Genomic DNA, 22,603 nt, shown 5'->3' with positions numbered 1-22,603 from the left:
CAGATGTGCCTGTGAACTTGCCACAAGCAAGTTCTAGTTCTACTACTATGTCTGGGCCAGCAAGCTGAGAGTAGCAGTGTACGTCCATGGTCAGGACGTTTGAGGCATGAGAGTGTGAGCACTGGGAGTAGTGCTATGGATAAAGGAAAGAAGAAGGTCGAAGGAATCGGAATCATAGGTTATGAGTCATCTAGTTCAGAGAGTTTGGATGAGGAGCTTGGCATACTTGTTTTACGCACACCTGGTGCTAGGCAGGATAGATATGTGCCACCACATGCTAGAGTTACAGGTGCACAGAGTGACCCGCATGCATTGCAGAGATCCCAGAGGATCAGATATCCCGTTGATAGATTAACATATCGAGATTTTGCTATGCACTATGCATATATGACATCTATGGTGAAGCATGTGGAACCTACATGCTATACAGAGGCTATTGGAGAGCATGTATGGGAGAAAGCAATGGATGTTGAGATGGACGCATTGGTCCATAATGACACATGGGACTTGGTTGCATTACCAAAGGACAAGAATGTTATTGGATGTAAATGGGTTTACAAAGTGAAGTGAAAATCTGATGGTTCTATTGAGAGACATAAAGCAAGATTGGTAGCAAAGGGTTATGCACAGACCCAAGGTTTGGACTATGATGAAACCTTTAGTCCAGTGGCTAAGATGGGCACAGTGAGAGCAGTCATGTTGCTATGGCTGTAGCTAATGGCTGGGAAATGCATCAAATGGATGTCAAGAATGCATTTCTAAATGGAGATCTACAAGAGGAAGTGTACATGGCACAGCCAGAAGGGTATGTACACCCAAGATATCCCACTCACGTATGCAGGTTGAAAAAGGCATTGTATGGTCTGAATCAAGCACCTCGTGCTTGGAGTGATAAGATGAGCAGATATCTTATCTCACTTGGTTTTCAAATTTCTACAGCAGATTCTTCACTCTATGTGAAGAAGACAGAGCATGGGATTGTTTTACTCGTCATCTATGTGGATGACTTGATTATCACAGGTGATCATGGTGCAGATGTGATGCATGTCAAGAAAGCTTTGAGTGGGCAATTTGACATGAAAGATCTTGGTGAGTTGAGATACTTTCTTGGAATCGAAATGATCAAAGATCATGCAGGTACATGGTTAGTACAGAGTCAATATGCATTGGATATGTTGGCAAAGTATGGCATGACAGGGTGTAAGCCTATGAGTACACCTTTGGAACAAAATGTGAAGTTGCGGGCTGATTATGGCGAGGAATTGGATGATCCTTCTATGTACAGGAAGATGGTTGGTAGTCTCATATACATGACTATCACACGCCCGGATTTGAGTTACGCTGTGGGGCTAGTGAGCCAGTTTAAGCAGAGCCCCAGGAAACCACATTTGGATGCAGTGAGACGTATCATGAGATATGTGAAAACCACTGCACATTATGGTCTATTTTATGAGAGTGGTAAAAGCTTGGACATACATGGCTACACACATGCTGATTGGGCAGGTAGCGCATATGACAGGAGGTCTACTAGTGGTTATGCTTTTACACTTGGAAGTGCCATGGTGAGTTGGAGTAGCAAGAAGAAACCTACAGTTGCTTTATCCAGTACAGGGGTGCAGCCATTGCTACTTGTGAGGCTATATGGTTAAAGAGTCTCTTGACAGATTTATGTGAGCGTATTGATGGCAAAGTTGTCATTCATTGTGACAACATGAGCAGTATACAGTTGGCAAAGAATCCAGTGTTTTATGCGAGGACCAAATACATAGAGGTCCATTATCACAGAGAAAAGGTGCTGGATGGTACAGTTGATCTTCAGTATGTGAAGACTGATGAGCAGGTGGCAGACATCTTTACAAAGACACTTAGCAGGGAGAAGTTTGAATACTTCCAGACTATGTTGGGAGTACATGGGATGAGCTTGAGGGGGAGTGTTGAGAGTCTTGATATCCCAAGCTCATCTACATCTTCATCGGTAGTACATCATGAGCTTGAGAGGGGCTGTTGAGATTCAAGATCGATGTGAGTGTGAGCTAGCTATGCTATGTGCTGGCAGATTAGGTAGGAACATATGTGAGACATAAATGACCGCGTGTCCAGCTGGTCATAGTGTGTGGACATTAGCTAGGGTTAGTAGAGTGTGGACACAACTCATAGTGTGTTGTGTGGATTATGGATTATGGCATTATGGCATTATGCAGTGTGTGAGAGTGGAGATGGTTTCTCTCTATGGTTAGGGTTTGCAATATACATTAGGGTTTGTTCCTGTTTGTGTGTCTCCTCCCCCTCTACCGTTCTTTCAACACATCTGTCCTCAAACATCTAATCCAAGAACCATATTGCTTTTCTGCAAAAGCATTGAAATCCATAAACTTTTCCAACACTTCACTTTTCTCTCTGAGAAAGTATATCCATGTCATTCTGCTGAAATCATCAATGAATGTCACATAATATAAATTGCCTTTGATAGATGGGTTTTGTGCAGGACCCCATACATCGCTATGTACTATCTCAAGTGGCCTGCTACTCATGTTGTGCCTTCATTAGGAAACTGCAACCTTGCTTGTTTTCCAAACTGACAGGCTTCACAAACATGCATATTCCCATCATACTTGAATCTAGGCAGCCCACTAACAATGTCTCTTGCCTGCATGTTCTTTAACCTTTGTATATTGACATGTCCAATCCTCTTATGCCACATATCAATCATTAGGGAAAAAGGGAGCTCATTTTGGGGCCCTGTAAGAAATTCACTATTTTTTGATTTATTTCTCTCCTAAAAGACCTAAAAATAATAAAATATGGAAACATGGCTCAGAACTGTCAGTAAGGACTACCGAACTGTCAGTTCAAAAAAGAATAAGATAATCTTTTGTCTAACTAACACGATTTTGCATTAAATATCTCCTTAGTTTTTTTTTGTTTCCCGAAGATTTCGCATCTCTTTTGACGACGTGTGCATGCCTCTCATAAAGAATCCATCAGTGAACTTAATGATTATATGGATACCACCACACTTCCACGATTCATGTTACAAAAAAACTATGAGATTGACAAGCAAACTTTGCAACCTCAGAAGCACAAAAAATGGCCGATACTAGTGAGTCACAATCTCAGAAAGAAGCGATTACACCATCTTCACATCGACTTAGAAGAACAATATGCTCCAGCACAAAAAAGACGAAAGGATACGGTGCTAAATGCTCAACAACGGGAAAATATGAGAAGAGAAGGGCTCCAACATATTGACTTATGGTGCGATGGAAGCATATATCCAAAATGTCTAGTAAAAAACTCTACGCCTCCATTTGTCAATCCAACCACACTACTGAGGTTTGCGGGCGATGGACAAAATGGACTTCTTGGTTATATTTCAGCACAGTCTGCATTTGCAAAAACATATAAAACGATGTACCTATAAGAAAAGGGGGCCAGGATTCAAGAGATAGCCATTCGTGCAAAATTGGAGCAGCAGTTGTTGCAGAATGAAATTGAGGAGCATTCAAAGAGTAAAAAAGAGTTGACAAGATTGAGAAGGAAGAGAACCGTGCTTGGAGACAGACAATGAAGCAGGAAGATTAAAAACATTACAAATTTGAAGGCTGGGACTGGTGGATGCAAGCGAAGAATTTAGGAAGCAAGGCTAGTTTGTAATTTTTCATTTTTTATAGTCAAAAATGCTCTCAAATGACTATATCTATTTTGTCCATTAACGCAAAACAAGATTGGAAGTGTTGAATAATATAGGCATATTGTGTTGTTACTATAGGAAACTATTGGAGCCTGCAAAAGAAAATATGGATCCCTACCTTCTTCCAGTTAAACAAATGAAAGGATTGCTTTCTTGTGGTGTAGCAAAAGGTTTGATTGAAGAAAAAAAATACAAAACAATCAAACGCAATGTTGTAGAGGACTTTATATCCAATAATCAAGTTGATGGTACTACAATCCAAGAGGCTCTTGATGTTAGTGGAGTTAGCAGGAAGGGATATAGTTCGATTTTCCATGCGATATCCTCAACTTTGAGAGATCAAAGGATTAAACGAGTTTTACTACCAAATCCAGCAACCGTGTGGAAGATAAGAGGTCATTTGAATGAAAGTATAAATGAGTTTATTAGACAATATATCCATATTGAAGAAATATTTCATGGTTGTGGTAAAGGAACCACCATGTATGACCCTTGGAACAATATATTTGTAGATCTACAACAACTTCAAAGAAGAATGGTCGAGTTTTATGGAATAACATTTGAAGAGTGCAAAGGCATTTTGAAATTTGTTATCAAACTGGATGAGTGTGAGGTTGTAAAGGAAAAGAAAATGGAAAGGATTACTATTACATTGATGAATGGAGCACTTGATACATCATTGACTGAAGCGAGTTCGAAGTATTTTAGTGTGCAGTCGGAGAAACACATATGGTGGTTAGGCTCGTTCCAAGTATAATCATTTTTTGTTTTGTACTTGATTTTAGTCAATGTTTTCAAATCTTTTATAGTAAGACTTTTGTTTTCTATAATTACAGGTGAAGACAGAAGACCATGAAACACTAGATTGGGTGTTTCACCACACGGAAATACCAAGAATAATTAAAAGACAAGTGCAAGGAGAGAATCTCCATGTTGCAGGAAAAGGTGATTTTCAAGTAGAGTGGCACATGGCGGGGGATCTTAAAACACTTAAGTGCATGTATAACGTTAGTAAAGGAGGTAACTCAAAGTCTCCTTGTCTTTACTGCAAAGAATCAGCTCAAGTAATGGATTCCAAATGGTGGAAGAGAGCACCTAATAGAGATAAAGTTGACCTGACTTCAAGGCCATTCTTGACATTCCACTATGTAATGTTCACATATGCACATTGCATGCTCTATGTCGAATTATTGGGAAATTGGTATTTTTGTATATTGGATTTGCTTGGAAACTCCGTCCCGAAAGAAATAGAAAGGATGCTCTTCATGCATTGGAAAAAGTGTTATCCGATATAGGTCTGCATGGAGGTGATGTTCATATCACAAAGGATTAGGAAGGTCATGTCCACCTAAAACCCTAGACAAACATTTAAAGAAGTAAACAATGGCTTCTCCATTGTTGCTCAAATGCCTATGGTAAATCAAGATCTTAGCACTGCCTAGATCATGAATATAATGAGCTAGGCTTGACATTTTGCCAAACCCAGCCGGCCTGCTTCCACTTGTTCTCTCGAGGAATGTGTCATCCTCAATTTGTAGCTGCCACGTATTAAAAGATTGGAGTGAGACAATAATACACAACTACAAAACATTTAAACACAAGATAAAGCATTTGAAGTAATAAGATCATACCAACAAGAAGTTCATCTTTCCAAAGATTTATTCCTCTCCCCTCTAGTCCAGCCTCTTCTTTAAGCTTTCCCTTGTGAAGTGCTGAGAGATTCATAGCTTCTTGGGTGAGCTGGAAGGCAGCTTCATCTAGCTCTTGGAAATTTTCAGCCTCTTTGAAACAAATAGTAAGGGCCTCTATAGGATCAAAAGTTGTTTCCAAAGCTAGTAGTGAATGGTCATCCTCCATGCCAACCTCCTTGTCAAGCCTTGAAGCCTGGGCAATAAGGGAAATGGCATAGTCCTCCCTCAAATTGAACATACACTCTATATCATGGAGGAAAACATAATCTTTACCACCAATCAAGACACCTGGAAGCATGGGCACTGCATAGTTGCTGCTCTGAACATCAAAATCTTCAACTGGCTGTGCTGCCCTAAGAGATTCAGGCCTCAGTTGAACAAGGTCAAGAGCAGCCACTTGCAGCCCCTCATCCTCGAGGTTGATATCTTCTTCCTGCTCTGCCATATCTGTTGCCACAGGAATATCCTCTTTTTCCTCCGCTACAGATATATCTTCTTCTTCAGTCTCCTGCCCTTGCTCTTCTAGAGATTGCTGATGTAAGACAATGTACATAAGGAATGCCATGGTTTCCTCAAGCACTCTACACTTTTTGGTGTGCAAGTTACAGCTGAATTTATATTCCTCAGGCAGGCTGTCAAATCTTCTATTCACATGGTACCTCAGCCTGTCAATGGAGACAATATGATTTATATGCACAAAAACCTTTTCACCTTCCACAATTCTTCCTGCCTCTATCAGTTGTTTGAAGGTATCCCAATGGTCTGAAAGAAAATCTCTATGATGCTCCAATACAAATCATAGTGAACTCCCTGTTGAAAATACTGTGGTATATGTGGAAGTTCCTCTGAGCCTTGCACTTGTGAAGAAAGTCAAATAGGAGCAAATCTGGAGATTTGTCCTCTTCTGGTTCCCTTTGTTTTGAAAGGGAAGACTCACCTTTCTGCTCCAGTCTCTTGCTTTTGCTTGAACAAAAATTTATATATCATGAATTCTATATGCTGACATATGCAATCAGGGAATGTATAGGATATCACCAAACAACTCTCTTCATGAGCACACATGAATCACCTGGTGATTGCTGTGGTCTGAGTATAGCAGCAGAAAAGTCCAGCTTCCTCTTGAAAGGAGGGGCCTGAGAATCAACTGTTCCAAAGCAAAAACTTTTCTCATCATCAAGAAAGAAATCCCCAGGGACATAGAAAGCAAAACAATGAGGAATAAGTGAACACAAGAATTTGCAAGAAAACGCGATGCAGGGCCATTTGGAAAATGTCAAGTACTCTCCTCGCATTTTGTTGCAAATTCTCCATTTCTATTGACATCCATCTCCAATCAAATGCTAGGAACATCTTACAGTGTTCTGGACAGTAAATGATACTAGGAGGAATTCCCCAGGGCAAAAGAGAGCAAAACAAAGAGGAAGAAATGAAAACTAAAACTAATATAAGAATTTGTAGGAAAACGTGATTTAGGCCATTTGGAAAATGTAAAGCACTCTCCTCGCATTTTGTTGCAAACTTCTAAGTCCTATTCATATCCATCTCTAATCAAATCCTAGGGTGATGTACCAGATTCCTAGGCAGTAAGATTCAAGAATTCTATAGATGGAAGAAATATATATCAAAAAACATTGAAAAGAATATAGATCTCTAACCTTTCTTTTCCTCTTCCATACTGTTGGTGATTCTCCTGCTCTCTTCCAAACTTGAGCTGCAGCCTAGGTAACCTGGAGATCTAGCAGTGGTAGTAGTCTTTAAGCAGGTTGCAGAGTGGATGGAGTGTGTTGGGTAGGAAGTGATCAGAGGGGGAAGGAAAAGGATGATGGGAGGGTGCTGGCAGGGATGGAAGACGGGGAGGGAAGAGTGTTAATGGATCTGATTATGAAATCATGATTGGCACAATTTCCAAGGCAAAAAGTGACTTTCAAACGTGTCAAATTTCAAATTCCAAAAGATCTGGGTGGGACCCACACGTGTTAAAAAATGACTACATTCCACACGTGTGGTATTTATTAGCTACTTTATTTGTATTTTGCAATAATCTATTCACTCCTGTTTAATCTCTCCTAACTCAGCTCTCTTGCCTCTCTACCTCCCTACTCTACACCATCAGCATCTTGACCAGGAGCACAGGTTCATCCCCAGCACAGGGTACTCATCACCAGCACAGCACACCTACAGATAGCTTCCAGGTCAGTAAGACACTCTATATCCTTTTCTTCTTGTTTAATAGTATATTAGGGTAAGGTACTGAGTGATGTGATGTAGCTTAGATATTATGATAACTATTATATGCATTCCTTAGCTTTTTCCACTGCAAAGAGAAGCAGGAAGACTTTTGAATTGGGCTTATTGAGTGAAAGCTTGATCACTTCTTGCCTTCTATAGACTCAATCCATCTTGCACCAAGTTGGAAACACACTGAAATGACTAAAGGCATGCTCCAGTATGCTGCCTCAAGAATTTGCAGTAAAACGCGAGGAGGGGGCTTTAGGAATCTCAAACAGTCCAAATCGCATTTTGTTGCAAATTTAAAACTGCTGCTTCATCCACCCCTATCATTGTGATTTTGTGTCTTTCTAGGCTATTCAAGGCTGTATACTCCTTGCATAAACTCAATCCATATTGTTTGTAGTTGTAAAGACAGAGAATTCACTGTAGGAATGTAATAGCATGTTGTTTCAAGTATTTGCAAGAAAACGCGATGGTGAGCTGTTAGGAATTTCAAATTATCAAAATCGCATTTTGTTACAAATTTATAAATGTTGCTTTATCCACCTTGTCATTGCCTTCTTGTATCATTCCATGTTCTCCATGGCTGTAATCTTTTTCCATTGCTTTGTATGCAGCTTTTCAGAGAGTGATGGCAAGAACCAAGGCAACTGCAAGGAGGGTTGGCAAGGGGCCAGGGCTTGCAGCAGAGCAGCAGCTAGGGCAAATATCAAGGAATCTAGTGTGCCTCAGGGAAGAGTTGCACATGGCAGGAAGGGGAAGCCAATGAGCCTGCTCCAGCAAAAGTCCAAGAGATTGAGACATTTTGCAGGTGTGCTAAAGGAGATCAGGACGTAACAAAAAGCTATAGGCTTTGCAATCCCCAAGGCACCTTTTCAGAGACTAGTGAGAGAAATATGTGATAGTTGGCACCTTGGTTTCAGGTGGAACAGGACTGCCATTCTTTCCTTACAGGAAATGGCAGAGGATTACTTGGAGAAATACTTTGAAGATGCAATGCTTGTAGCAGCCCATGCTCATAGGGTAACTCTGATGGCCAAAGACTTCAACACTTTGTCCAGAGTGAGATGGAGGTATGACAAGCTGGTCCATCCTATGGAATGGCAGGACATAAAAATGAGAGACATATTATTAATTCCACCTACAAGAAAATTGAAGGTAGATAAGGTGAAGGTTGTTGAAGTAACCCACTCAAAGAGCACCAGAGGGAAAGCTGCTTATGGGGAGTCACTGAAGCAGCAAATAGAAGAATCCAAATCTGCTAGACTGTACAGATGGAGCTGCAGATACAGAGAAGGTTGCAAGAGCTGGGCCCTAACATAGTTGTCCATATTGAAGATGAAACTTCAGAGAATAATTTTGACTTGACAAAACCATTCTTGGCAGCATTGGCTCATAAGAATGAGTATTGCTTAGATACTATCATTCTTGCAATGCTCTAGTAAGTGTCTTTTATTTTACATTTGTTTGCAAAACAATCCTTATTGTACCTCCTCCTTTACACCCTACCCTAATTATTGTTTTGTCCAATGTAGCATGATGAGAAGCTGGCTGAACCAATGCTGTACAGCATACAGTTCATATTATTGATCCTGCCATTTCCTTCAAGTTAAGAGATCCAAAGGAAACTCCCATGGATATTTCCAATTGGTTCAGACACTGTGATTTTGATCATGTCGATATTTTGCTACTTCCATTCCATAACAAGTATGTGGGTGACTGCTTCTTTTGGGATTTTTCTTCAAGATTGAGAACTCTTGTAGCCTTTGATTTCTTAATGCTTTTTTCCTTATGCAGTGACCCCACTGGAGCTTTGCTTCTATTGACATCTAGCAGAAGCAATGCTTTTTATTGAACTCTCTTAGAAACACACACAAAGAGGTGAAATTGAAAGTGGTTTGTGTGCTATTTTTAACTTTAAACTTCATTATTTTGATTTAATGCACACTAACTGAATTATATGTACTGCACTTGTATTAGAAGGCTTCTAGATGCATTGGATCATTGTCCTCCTAATGTCAATCTTTTGGATTCAATAGAGCCAATAGATTTAGAGATAGAAAGTCGTTCCCTCTACTGATGTCTATTTCATGCTATGCCTTTGAACTTATTGAATAATTTTATTTTGTTCAAATATTAACAGTTTCTAACATATCTTTCCAACTATCCAGACACCACAACAAGATGATTCAAGTAGCTGCACGGCTGGAGAGTGCTGATTAGTGCCAAATATATACTTTCAAGCTATTTTGAGATAGGACAGCCAGAGCTTGTAAGAAAAAATAATTTTCATTTAGCTTCAAAAAATTTGATATTGGTACAAAGTGTTCTAAATCATCATATCTCATTGCAGATGAGAGAAGATAGCTTCAGCTCGAACTATGTATATAGTTTCAGAGCTGATATAATTTGAAAGTTTTTGAAGTATGCCTTCCCCAAACCTATTGTACTAGCTACTATCGAGTTGGGTGAGAGCTCTAAAGTCCGAGAAGGTGTCATACACCTTGATGACACAGATGATGCGGATGTGGTGCCACAGGAACAAGGACCTAGTGCTGATGAGGAGAAGCCACAAGAACAAGGACCTGCTCTGCTGCTGATGTTATTGAGGAGATGATGGAGCAGCAGCAAGCAGATGGTCCAAGGGTAGTAGAGGAGACAATGGAGTAGCACCAAGAGACTGTACACGACAGGATGGAGCAGCAGAGAATAGATTCTCCAAATAAAGATGATACGGTGAGCTTGGACCATGTAGAGCAGCCTCTAGATCAGCCTGTAGAAAAATAGAAAGTTGTTGTCAAGAATATGTTCTACATATATAATTAAACACTTCTGTACAGAATTTTACTTTATTGAATATAATACCTTTGTTTATGGAGTGTGTGTTATCTCAATTTTCAATGTCTTTGCATTTTATAATATAATACCTTTGTTTATGGAGTCTGTGTTATCTCAATTTTCAAATTTTCAATGTCTTTGCATTTTATTGAACTCTCTCTTCTTTTGAGCACCTGCAAAAAAGCAATATGAAACAATAGGGTAAAGTAAACTAATAGTAGTGCTTAATGAGACTAGGATAAGTCAGATGGTATACCTTCTTATAATTGTAGATAAATAAAAAGTCCTTTGAAATAGAACCTTCTGTCTCAAATAGAATGTCATTGCGCAATTGAGCTAGGGAGGAACATTGTCTTAATGAGATATTGACTAGCACATCACCATTCTCAACAACATCAATATTAAGAAGTTTATTTTCTGCACCAAAAGAATCTTCATCTTGATCCATTGGGACTAGTTTTGTACCTAGCATTTGACTGCGCTTATAATAAAAAGAAAAAAAAATTTTTCTGATGCAACCATGTACTTCAGTTGCATAGAAGGCTGGACAACCTCACAAAACACTGAACTACATGTCTTCTTATCCCAACCTTTATCCAAAAATTATGGCATGCATGCCAGACTTGTTGCTTTAACTGTGAACATGTATTGTTTTTGAAACCTTCACTGGAAAGGTATTAAACAAGTCTACAAAAACTGTGAGAGGCATGCATAAAGAAATTTTTATTATCCTTGTGGCAATATTGGGCCTTAGAGCTTTCTGTACTTCTTTGAAAAGCTTGGCCCTATATGCCTCTGTAACACTAAAATGTGGGAGAGGCCAATCCACTGAATTCCATGCCGGAAGGTCTTGTTTTCTTAACACACCATGTGTGTTTGCATTGTCCGGCAACTGATAAAAATGATCAGTAAAAAATATACCGGATTGAGCTAGCTCTGCTGCACATCGACCTTGGTATTGTTGTTCTCCTATCGATCCATGCAAAACATCTATAAATCCCAGAATACAATCGATGTTTTGCCATGTCTCATACGATGAAGGGTATAAATCTGAAATAAAATAACACAAGAATGTCAATAAGCAAAGAAAGAAAGCTTTATCTTAAAAATCCATACACCTCATAAAGAACAAAACCACAATAGAAAAATATACAATTAGGCCTGTGTTGCTGAAGATCATTTGGATAGTCTCGCAAGACAAGTTCTTTATGCATATACACATGCTGAATCAAAACTTCTTTCACCGATATCTTCCCTCTGGTGATTTTAAAATCTCATACTCTTCCCTTCCATGATGCCAAGAAAATGTTTTTTGTCTGGGGTCTCTTTCTTTTTTTAGGTTGCATGAGCACCCATGCTCCTTTCGAAACACTAAACCTTTCCCAAGTTCCTTCCGTTTTGACTGTACTTGAATTATCTACCAAAGAAATAGAAGAAGCAGGTCGACGGGGTAAGGATGTGTGGTATAATTCTACCTTCATAGCATTATCATCCACAAAGCATCTTCCACAAGAACGGCCATAGTTTTTATTCACCATGGAGACCTTGTGAATCTGTAACCACAGCAAAGTAATGTAAACAAGATAACAAAGTGAAGTTTCAAGAAAGAGAAAATGGGCAGACAGACAGTTGACAAGAAACATCTTACTCTAAGCCAAACAGGATCAAGGGAGCAGTTTTGGAAAAGAAGAGGCTGCTGCACAATGAGGCAGTGGTGTAGAATGGTAGACCTTTCGAAGGAAAGGCAGCACAACATTTCAAAGTTCAAAGGAAGGTGGAAGCGGGAAGACCCTTGTCAGAGAAAATGTCAGACTAGATTCTATCTTCATGTCCAAAGATCTTGTGAGAATAAAAAACCAATCTCCACATTAATGTAGCACGCTTGTACCTACATAAAATATTGTTTCTTTTATCTATTTTCTCTTATTTTTGTGAATTTCCAACGTTACGTTGGCCCTCTATTCATTGGTTGAGAGCTTATTTTTTCAAACCGTAAAAGGCTCCAAAATGAGCTCCCTTTTTTTCTAATGGTCCTGTACCACATTTCTGCTTTTAGAGAACATGGTTGATTTTAACTCAGGAATTCCAGCATCCAGCTTAACTTACAACCTGCCTTCTTTCTTGCCTTTAGCAATGACTCTACATCCATGTTTGAAATCCTCAACGAAGCAACCATGCTCGTTGAAACAAACCTGTAATCCCTGTTCCACCATTTGACCAACTGAGGCCAAGCTTTTTGTAATCAAAGGCACATACAATACATTTGACATAGATTTTGTTTGACCATTGTGCATCACCAATGGTACACTTCCAACATGTGTAATGGCATGCTGAGTATCATCTCCTGTTTCCACATAGCCTTTCACATCCATAGGCTTCATATGCTCAAACCATTCACCATGACAAGTCATATGGTTTGATGCTCCAGAGTCCATATACCAAGTGTTATCATTTTCAGCATTTGTCATCATAGATCCCACAACATGTTTCATGGCAAACAAGCCATCATTACTGCTTTGATGCATAATTTCCACCATGTTGTGCATAATTTCCACCATGTTGTGCTTTACCCCCTCTCAAATCATTCTATTTGCGGAAACAATCTCTTGCCATATGACCAAATTTCCCACAGTAATGGCATTCCACATCTTGCATAGATGTTTGTTGGCCTTGCCAACGTCCTCTACCACGAGGAGTACCTCTGCCTCTCTGAGGTGCATATCCTGCTGTGGTGACCTGTCCTGCCATCCACGACCATTACCACCACGACCACGTGATGCAAATCTCTCCCTGCCTCTAAAACCTCTTTGTGAGTAGAAAGCCTGATTTCTGCCATTATCATCATGGCTAGTAGATGCATCCTGAAATGAATCACTGAGTTTGACTTCCTCAACAAGCAAGAGTGAAACCAACTCATCAAAGTCTGGTAAACCTATACTCCGAACCGAGATGGATGTATCAAAAGATTTGTACTCCTTGCTAAGACCACGTAAGGTAATGTCTACCAAATCATCATCAAGCATGGGGGCATTTATTGTTGCCAATGCATCTGCAAACTTCTTGATTTCTTGCACATAATCATGGATGCTCCTTCTATTCCGCTTCACATTATGTATTTGTTGTCTCGCAAACTGAGACTTGCAAGCACTCGTGTCTGTATCAAACAACTTCACCAATGTATCCCATGCATCCTTGGGGTTCTCAGCATCATGTATGTGTATGAGCATAGCATCCGAAACACATATAGACAGATAATGCAACACTTTGAATGCTCTTTCTGACCATTGCTTATGAGCGATAACCTGCTGTTGTTGTGTAGGTTGTCGAGGTAGTTCCGGCTCTGGCTCAGCACCTGTAATGAGATTCCAAAAACCTTTTCCCTTCAGAAAACTTTTGATCCTGTACTTCCATGCCTGGAAGTTCTTCCTACCAACAATCTGTACTGGATTATCCGACATATTGCTCAATGCAAATAACACCTTGCGTACACTTCCAAATCTGTAAACGAGCCTTCCTTAGCTCAACCACACTCCGATGAGTATTCCAGATACTCCAAAGTAATCAACAAACTTCAAATTTGATGTAGAAAATCAACCTATATGCATCCAATGAACTGACTCACACAGTCCAAGATACCCTGCTTTGATGCGCTTTCCAAGGCTCCAAATTGCAATGTAGTGGTTCAATCAAGTATGGGTAACTTGCATTGACACCTAAACAACCTCAATGTTGAATATCAACACCAACCAACATGTGTACATATCAATTTTATCAAACCCCCTTCTCTGTTCTAAGAAAAACCAGAATAACCAGTAGTAAATTTGCTCTAATTTCTTCAATCCTTGTCCAAATGAGCAACCAGGCATTCATTAGCTTAGCAATGATGTCCACTAACTCCATGTAAAAGGAATTAGACCAATTGTTTAAGACCAGTGGAGTAATTGATCGATTAAACTCACTCTGTTTCTTTGCAACCAGTAGTAGATAGCCTGTTTAATCAGCTCATTCCTAGCTCAATTGATTTTAATTGATCAATCCAATCATATAGCCTTCTTCTCTAGTGTGTGTATCAACTAATTGCTAAACCAATTTTGAAGTTAATCAAGCACCCAAGTTGATTTTGGTCCTCCACTCAGTAAAAATAGTGAAAAATACTATGTTTCTGCTGTCCAGCCTGCTCTCCTGAGGGATTTGGGAGTGTTTAAAGTGCTAATTGATGATGGGATTAAGTCCCCAACACACCTAGGTAAGTGTGTAACCAATCAATGCTTTGATTTTTGCCAAAAACATGCTCCAAATGCATCAAACTTTGACTTCCTTTTCTCTGTTTTGTGAGAGCTCAAAAACCAGTAAATTCCACTCATTCAAATGCATCCAAATTGCTCCAAAATCAGTGTAGCGCTTGTACATGAGTTGCCAATACATTCCTTCTTGTCAAATACATGTTTTTTGCCAGATTTACATCTATTTCCACCATACATCAGTGCTTCCAAAAACCAAAATTTTTCTTTGCTTTGAGTTACCCTAATTTGCTTTGTTTTTGCCTGAATCACCTGCAATCCGCTCAAGGATGTTTAGAATACCTTACCCGGTAGGCCAAGCTCTCAGATCTGATAGTAATCGGTGTGCTCCAAGCTTCACAGCATCAATGGCAAGCTTCACAGCTTTTCTTCATAGCTTCTTCTCCCTCTTCTCTCACTCACTCATAAACCCTAATAGACAGCACAAGGCTCTGATACCATGTTGAAAAATAGGTAGAGGGAGAGGAGACACACACACAGGAGCAAACCCTAATGTATATTGCAAACCATAACCATAGAGGAAAGCCATCTCCCTACTCACACAAATGCATAAAGCCATAATCCATAACACACACAACACACTATGAGTTGTGTCCACACACATCTAACCCTAGCTAATGTCCACACACTATGACCAGCTGGACGCGGTCATTTATGACTCACACATGTTTCTACCTAACATGCCAACACATAGCATAGCTGGCTCACACTGACATCGAGCTTGAATCTCAACAGAGGACGTGCATGATTTAGGAAGGGGGGAATGTTCGAGGGGAACACTCACGGGAACACGGATTATGGAAGGAGGCCAGAAGCAATTAATGCGAGAAAGCGGGATTGTAGCCATGGGAACATAAAGACGCACATAATTTTTTCATATTTTTGTGCCGAAGTACAATGTAAATCGTTTTAGGCCAATGTGGGTTCTAAATGAGAGTTCTAAGTGTATTAAGCAAGGCTCACTTATGGGGTTGTTCGCTCATGTGTGAAAGAGGCCTAGGGTTAGGGTTAGTGACATCTCTATAAAAGAGATGTTAGCTAAAGAAAGGGGATATTTTTTGGCCATTCTCATAAGCTATTGAGTGAAGCTCTTGAGCTCTCAAGCTATGGCAACTCTCTAACTCTCTCTCTATTGTACTCTAATGAGCATCAAGCTCCAATGAGTATAGCTCCACTTCTTTCTCTTAATCTGTTTTAGCATCATTGAAGTAGATTAATCTATGATTAGTTGAATGCTTCTTTCTTTCTCTTGTGTATGCATGCTTGTAGTGTGTGTGTGTGTAGTCTCCATTGATGCAAGCTCTTGCCCACTTCATTGGCAATGAGTTATATTCATGGATAGACTCTCTCTATGAGCTTGTGGGTTTGTGAATGTTACATTCTATGCTTGATTAAGCTTGTGGGTTAGTAGATGCATGCTTATGGGTTTGCTGGCATTAGCGAAAGCTAAGATTTAATCAATGTTTGAATGGGATTAAGAGATTGCCATGCATTGCTTGTTCTCTTGATTAGTGTAGTGGATTTAAGGGATTGAGAGATTGATTGAGGTGTTGAATGGTTGAATCGTCAAGTGGTGGTTCGTGTATGTGAGCTCTCCCTCAAGGGATAAGCCTTCATGCACTAATCGGGTCGAGTCCTTGGATTGACATTGTGTTTCTTAACACATTTTTTGATCGGTAGTACTCTATGAGCACTATATTGCACGGTAGAGAGAACCGCTCTACAGTTGCCTACAACTTTCTACTTTTAATGTCATTCTACTTTTTGCACTAGTCCTTTGCCATGTGTCTTGGTTTGCCACAGTAATAGCACTCTATATGCTATTTGCATTTTGATTTCCTTGCCAACCGTCTCAGCCTCTTTGGCTCCCCCTGCCTCTAGACTGGCCTCTTTCACCTATGTGTATGATTGCTGTTGTGAATTATTGGACTGTTTTTGTCTAGAAATCTGATTTCCTTGTGGGCCGCCACCACCTTGGCGTCCACCACGGCCTCTACCTCTACCTCTACCTGAATTAGAGTAGAAGGCCTGTTTCGATGTGTTCTTGCTTTGTGAAGAAGAAACCTCACCTAAAGCCTTTTCTTCTACGATTAGCATAGATATCAAGTCCCAAAAGCTGAGAATATTCTCCCTAACTGTAATGGAGGTCTTTAATGGCTTGTACTCTTTGCCAAGCCCATTCAGATAGACACTCACCAAATCATCATCCTCCCCCACTGATAGATTGATAGACCCAAGGGATTCAACAATGCCCTTGATCTTTAAGGCATATTCATTGATTGACATGCTTTTCTTTTCCACAGTATGCAACTCTTGCTTTAACTGCAACTTCCTTGCCTTTGTGTTAGTCTTAAACATCTGAACCAGATTCTGAACTTGTGGAGTGTTTGCATCATGTATGTGTTCTATCATATAGTGTCTGTGACACTAATTGAAAGCTAGTACATGACTTTTCTTGCACCCCTGATTCCAATCCTTGAATGCCTTTATATCTACAGGAGTGGCATTCTCCTCATATAACTCTGGAGGCTCCTCATTGTCTCCTTCTACATAATCCCAAAATCCTTTACCCATTAGGAAATTGGTCATTATGAACTTCCAGGCATAGAAGTTATTCTTATTCAGCTTCTCACTAACAATCTAATTAATTTCATCAGACATGTTTTTCTACAGCAATCAAATAACCTACAAACAGACAACTTCTGTATGTTGGAGCAGCGGTACTCTAGCATAGCATGTGTGTCACCAAATGTGATCAGAGTACATGTACATACACCCAGTATATCAAAAATACATGTGAACACCTTGTCTGCACTTTCAAAATGCACTGCTACATTGCAATAACAAGATTTCAAGTAGAAATAGTTCTTTACCCCAAAACTTCGAGAAAACTACCAAAAATACCCCCTCCAGTGTGACAAAACAGGGCCCGTAACACACCCGAAACGCGAATCTGGCTGAAAAGTTTTATCCATTAGGATAATAAACCTTCCTTCTTGTAGCTCTGCTCCCACGAAGATAACTCCTCAATCGGAGATGTGTAGCTTCCAAAGCTATACTGAGGGGTTGTTGTACCTAAACCAACAAGGGGAAAGAGATGATGGTTCTCTTACCCATGTAGTACCGCTTCCTTCCTTGCTTATTCTTGCCTCTTACTTGCCTCCTTAGCTCTCACACGAGCCAGGTTCTGATACCATAAAGAGAATGTGGGGGAGAGGGAGAGGGAGAGCTTCAAACCCTAGCAAGCAAACACATACACACAAGAGAGAGTAAGACACAAGAGAGAGATGGATGGCAGAATTTTCTTATATCTTTCTCTTCTCTACTCAACCAACATAACATAACTATAAGAGTACACACTATATGGGTTAGTACTCAACTACTAACAACATGCAAGGGTTGGTCCATAATGTGAACCTGACTAAATGAGCTGGCGCTATAACTATGCCAGTCTCTAGTAATCCAAAATGGCTATCACACAGCTTGTCATCCCACTGGCCACATATCACCCATATAATCTCACCAACCATGCCAGTGGTGTAGATGCAGAAGCTATCACTCAGGCGAGTTATCAATGTCCGTCGTAGCACTAGTTGAGCTCGATATCTTAACATACTCCACCGATCACCTTGTTTGGAAAAGGTTTTGAAGTTGGTCTTGATCGGCACAGGCATCAATGTGTTGAACCATCTACTAGCTTTTCCCTCTAAGCATAGGTTCAACGCATGTATCTTGGTGGGATAGTTGAGATTTCCAAAGGCTTCACATCTTTGTTCAAACATTTGAGAATTGAACAAGGTCTGTTGTTCCGTCGTATTTACCCATAATTTTAAAAATTTATACGACGGTATTTCTATATGAGTCACTCAAACCGTATGTGTGCTCTTGTTGGAAGAGACTCACTAAGTCCTTGGGCTACCCCCCTTTCTAGACTAGTCAGCATGCCCAAGGTGTGGGCATCCCCCAGGAAAGGATTTGTACTTATAAGATTTTTGGGAGATGTTAGGTAAGGGACCAAAGCCTGGTGGGATCGAAGTGATAGGGGGTGTAAAACCCGATGACACACTTGTTACAGGCATAGCCAATGGTATCCGGAGGTGCATTTACAGCATGGATCTCAATGGCTTGAAGATGTCAGCCATTGGGTTCAGTTCTTGTGTGATCCCGGGTAATCCCTCCATCATAACCATATCACAGTGCCTAAGTGCTCCTTAATGAGAAAACACAAATTCTTTTTTTTTTGGCTTTTTATATTTTCTCATAGCCCATTACAGCCTTAAGAGGCTAGGCGTTCACTTCGTTGGGTTAAACACGTGCCCGTTTTCAGCCCTAAATAGCTTAGGTGCTATACGCACGTGAACGACCTCTTAGAGATAATTTTCTGGAAAAAGCATATGCTAGTAACTTCCCAGATGGAAGAGGAGGTCCTAAAACCTATTTTCCATCACTCTCTCAAGAAGGAAAAAAATTTAAGCATTTTTTCCAAAAGGAAGTTTGAGGGAGTTCCAAAAGGAAGTTTGAAAAACTCTGTATGAGGGAGTTGTAGTTTTTTTGGAGTACTACAACTTTGTTTTCCTGAGTCGTCCCCATGATTTTGTCGTTTAGACCTTAAAAAAGTATCCCGAATATAACTTGTCATCATTGTATACGAATTTTTGTGGTTTGACTGTTTTTTGCCTAGATTTCCGAGTCAAATTTTGAGGCAGCTGATCGAAGGCCAAAATGGTTGATTTTTACATTGGACAGTCGAGTCCAAAGTCGAAGAACTTGGTGTCATCTTTTCGATGAGCCCTGGAGTGCCTTCATTGAATATATGATTTAGGAGATACGAGCCTCCAAATAGGGGTGTTTTCTAGAGTCTATTTTTAAAAAAAATCGACAGCCCGTTTTCATGCCGACGGACTTCACGGGTTTTATAAATTTTATTTTTTTTGGTGTGGTTCTTCCCAAGGACGTGAATCTTTTGGGCGTGAACTTTAGTTTCGTGAAGTTGTAAGAAATGGTTCACGTCGTGAACTGGACTTCACGAAACTATTAAATGCAAATTTTTTTGGCACACGCACGGTTTTGGAGAACGTGAATCTTTTGGGCATGAACTCTAGTTTTGTGAAGTTGAAAATGGTTCACATCGTGAACCGGACTTCACGGAACTATTAAATTCAAAAAAAAATTAGAGTCTAGTGGGAAATACGAAATTCCCTTTTGGGGGGGATATTTTTTTAATTTAAAATGAAAGGGATATGGGTATTTTTCCAAAAAGGTAAGTGGGAATAAAAAAAATCAACCTTTTTAATGACACCCCTTACACCCTTCATAAACGACTCCCAAAATGGACAAACTGACAACTCATGAGCATCTACTCATTAAATGCTCATTAGTCTTAATGAGTTATGTAAAAAAAGTAATTAAGAATTTATCCTTTCACTAATCTTTCCCTCTTTTACATTAATCAAAGACTTTAATTAACCACTGATCCTGAATTAATTCACAATGAGCACATCATTGGAGCAAGGGGATGCTAATCTGAGCTATTCTACACCAAATCTCACACAAATCACCATCAAATCCACATCTTTTTCATGGAAAACCATTAATCAAGATAATGGGCAATGGGTTATGTGTAGATTAAAGGACAAAAAAATGGAAAAAGCCAAGGGATGGCTCCTCGACAGCGGTGCCAAAAATGTTATGGTTCACCCTAACCCTCCTTGAAACACATCCAAAAAGAGATTACCTGGTGAACCGCAACTTTCGTGAGAATCTTTCCAATGGTCGAGCTTGTAACCCTTGACGTTTCCAAGCTGTACCACTCCTTAAGAAGCAATTCCACCGTGCCTCCCGCGAGCATTGTTACACCGTCGCATTGCACTATGGGTACTCGCCCCTCCTCTCACCTCACTTCACTCACACACACTCACTAGCATGCATTAGGGAGAGAGATTAGCAAGAGTAGGACACAATGGGAGAGTCTGTTGTATTATGAGAGAAATTCACTTATATACCTGGCCATAAGTTTTCACACTCACTTAAACTATAGCCGGCTGGGCACTTTAGGCTCATAAGAGGCCTAATGCTATTACAATAAATACTCTCATAATATATCCATGAAGTACATCACTTAGGACTTCATCCTAGCTTACTACCACACGCTCGTGAAATGGGAATAGCCATAAATACTCTGTTACACCATTACGAGTGCCCGTCCAAGTTGTAGCTTTGGACACTATTGCTTCATATCTTGAATGTATGACCCTTTGGTGTATCTACCGCGACTCCTTGATGTAAGATAATGGCGGTAGCTCTTGTTTATCCTAGAATTGGGTTAACACTTTCTAAAACATGAATTTCTTATGAGGAATCAAATAATCATTTATCTCGATCTCCGACTTCAATAATTTAATTGAATTTTCTCGTTTTACCATCTTAGTGAATATGAAACGGTAGCATTTCTTCTCACAGATTATCTACTTATTCATTTTACCAATTTTTGTGGACATTAAACAGAGGATTAAGGAGAACCCTTATTTAATTATAAAGATTCTATATGCATCTTATTATGCATAAAATCCAATTCTGTTGAAAGTCACACTTTTTATCATCATAAAAATCATTTATGTTGAAAATCACTCTTTTATCATGAAAGAATTTCATTTATGCATTATGCATAAAAATCATTTATGATGAAAATCACACTTTTAATATTAAAAAAGAATCTTTTATGCATACGTTTATGCATAAAAATCATTTATGATGAAAATCACACTTTTAATTTAAAAAATATATCTTTTTTGCATAGGTTTATGCATAAAAATTATTTATGATAAAAATCACACTTTTAATATAAAAATTTATCTTTTATGCATATGTTTATGCATAAAAATCATTTATGATGAAAATCACACTTTTAATATAAAAAAAACATCTTTTATGCATAAAAATCATTTATGATAAAAATCACACTTTTAATATAAAAAATATCTTTTATGCATAAAATCATTTATGATAAAAGTAACACTTTTATAATAAAAAAATATTCTTTTATGCATACTTTTATGCATAAAAATCAATATGATGAAAGTAACTCTTTTGTAATTAAAAAAAATACTTTTATGCCTTATTTTAAGCATAAAAATCCATAATGAAGAAAGTAACACTTTCATAATAAAAAAATTATCAATAAGTATCTTTCATAGAATTTAATTCTATTGAAAATCATTGTTCTATAAAAATTAATCAATATGCATCTTTCTATGCATGAATGAGAATGACACTTTTAGAATACTCTAACGATGGGGATTACTCTTTTTGATTAATAAAAGATGATTTTTTTTTCACAAATTTTCAAAAAAATTTACCATAACCTCCTTTGTATGGTTGACCATTTTTCAAATTTTAACTTACTAAAATTAATTAGAAGTTCACCAAGAGTATTTAAATCATTCTAAAGTAAACATTTTCTACTTATTTAAGAGAAACATTATGAGAAACTTGATTTTATTCATTAATCATTCATCTAGGATAAGAATGGTTGGATTTACTAAAGAAGAGAGGGGAATGCCTTTTTTCAATGAGGCATAACATCATTTGCAATTTAGAGACGACAAAAATCGTAAAAAACCATTAAAAACCATAAAATGAATGGAAAAGAGAAGAATCTCCAACTTACTAAAAGGAATTTGAGAGCTTTCCTTTAGCGGCTTGATGGTTTGAGGGTTCTACTCTTGTTTAGAAACAAGAGTGGCCACCAATCTTTTAGAAGAGGGAAGGTCAAAAACTAATGAATTATGAGTAAAATTCATTGTTTCTGGCACTTGGGAGAGGTAGGGTAACAGTGCAAAACAGTATTGAGT

Source organism: Cibotium barometz, chromosome 47 (assembly GCF_041138505.1).
Source record: "Cibotium barometz isolate CiBa-2024 chromosome 47, ASM4113850v1, whole genome shotgun sequence".
Lineage (NCBI taxonomy): Eukaryota > Viridiplantae > Streptophyta > Polypodiopsida > Cyatheales > Cibotiaceae > Cibotium > Cibotium barometz.
This window is presented reverse-complemented; position numbering follows the sequence as displayed.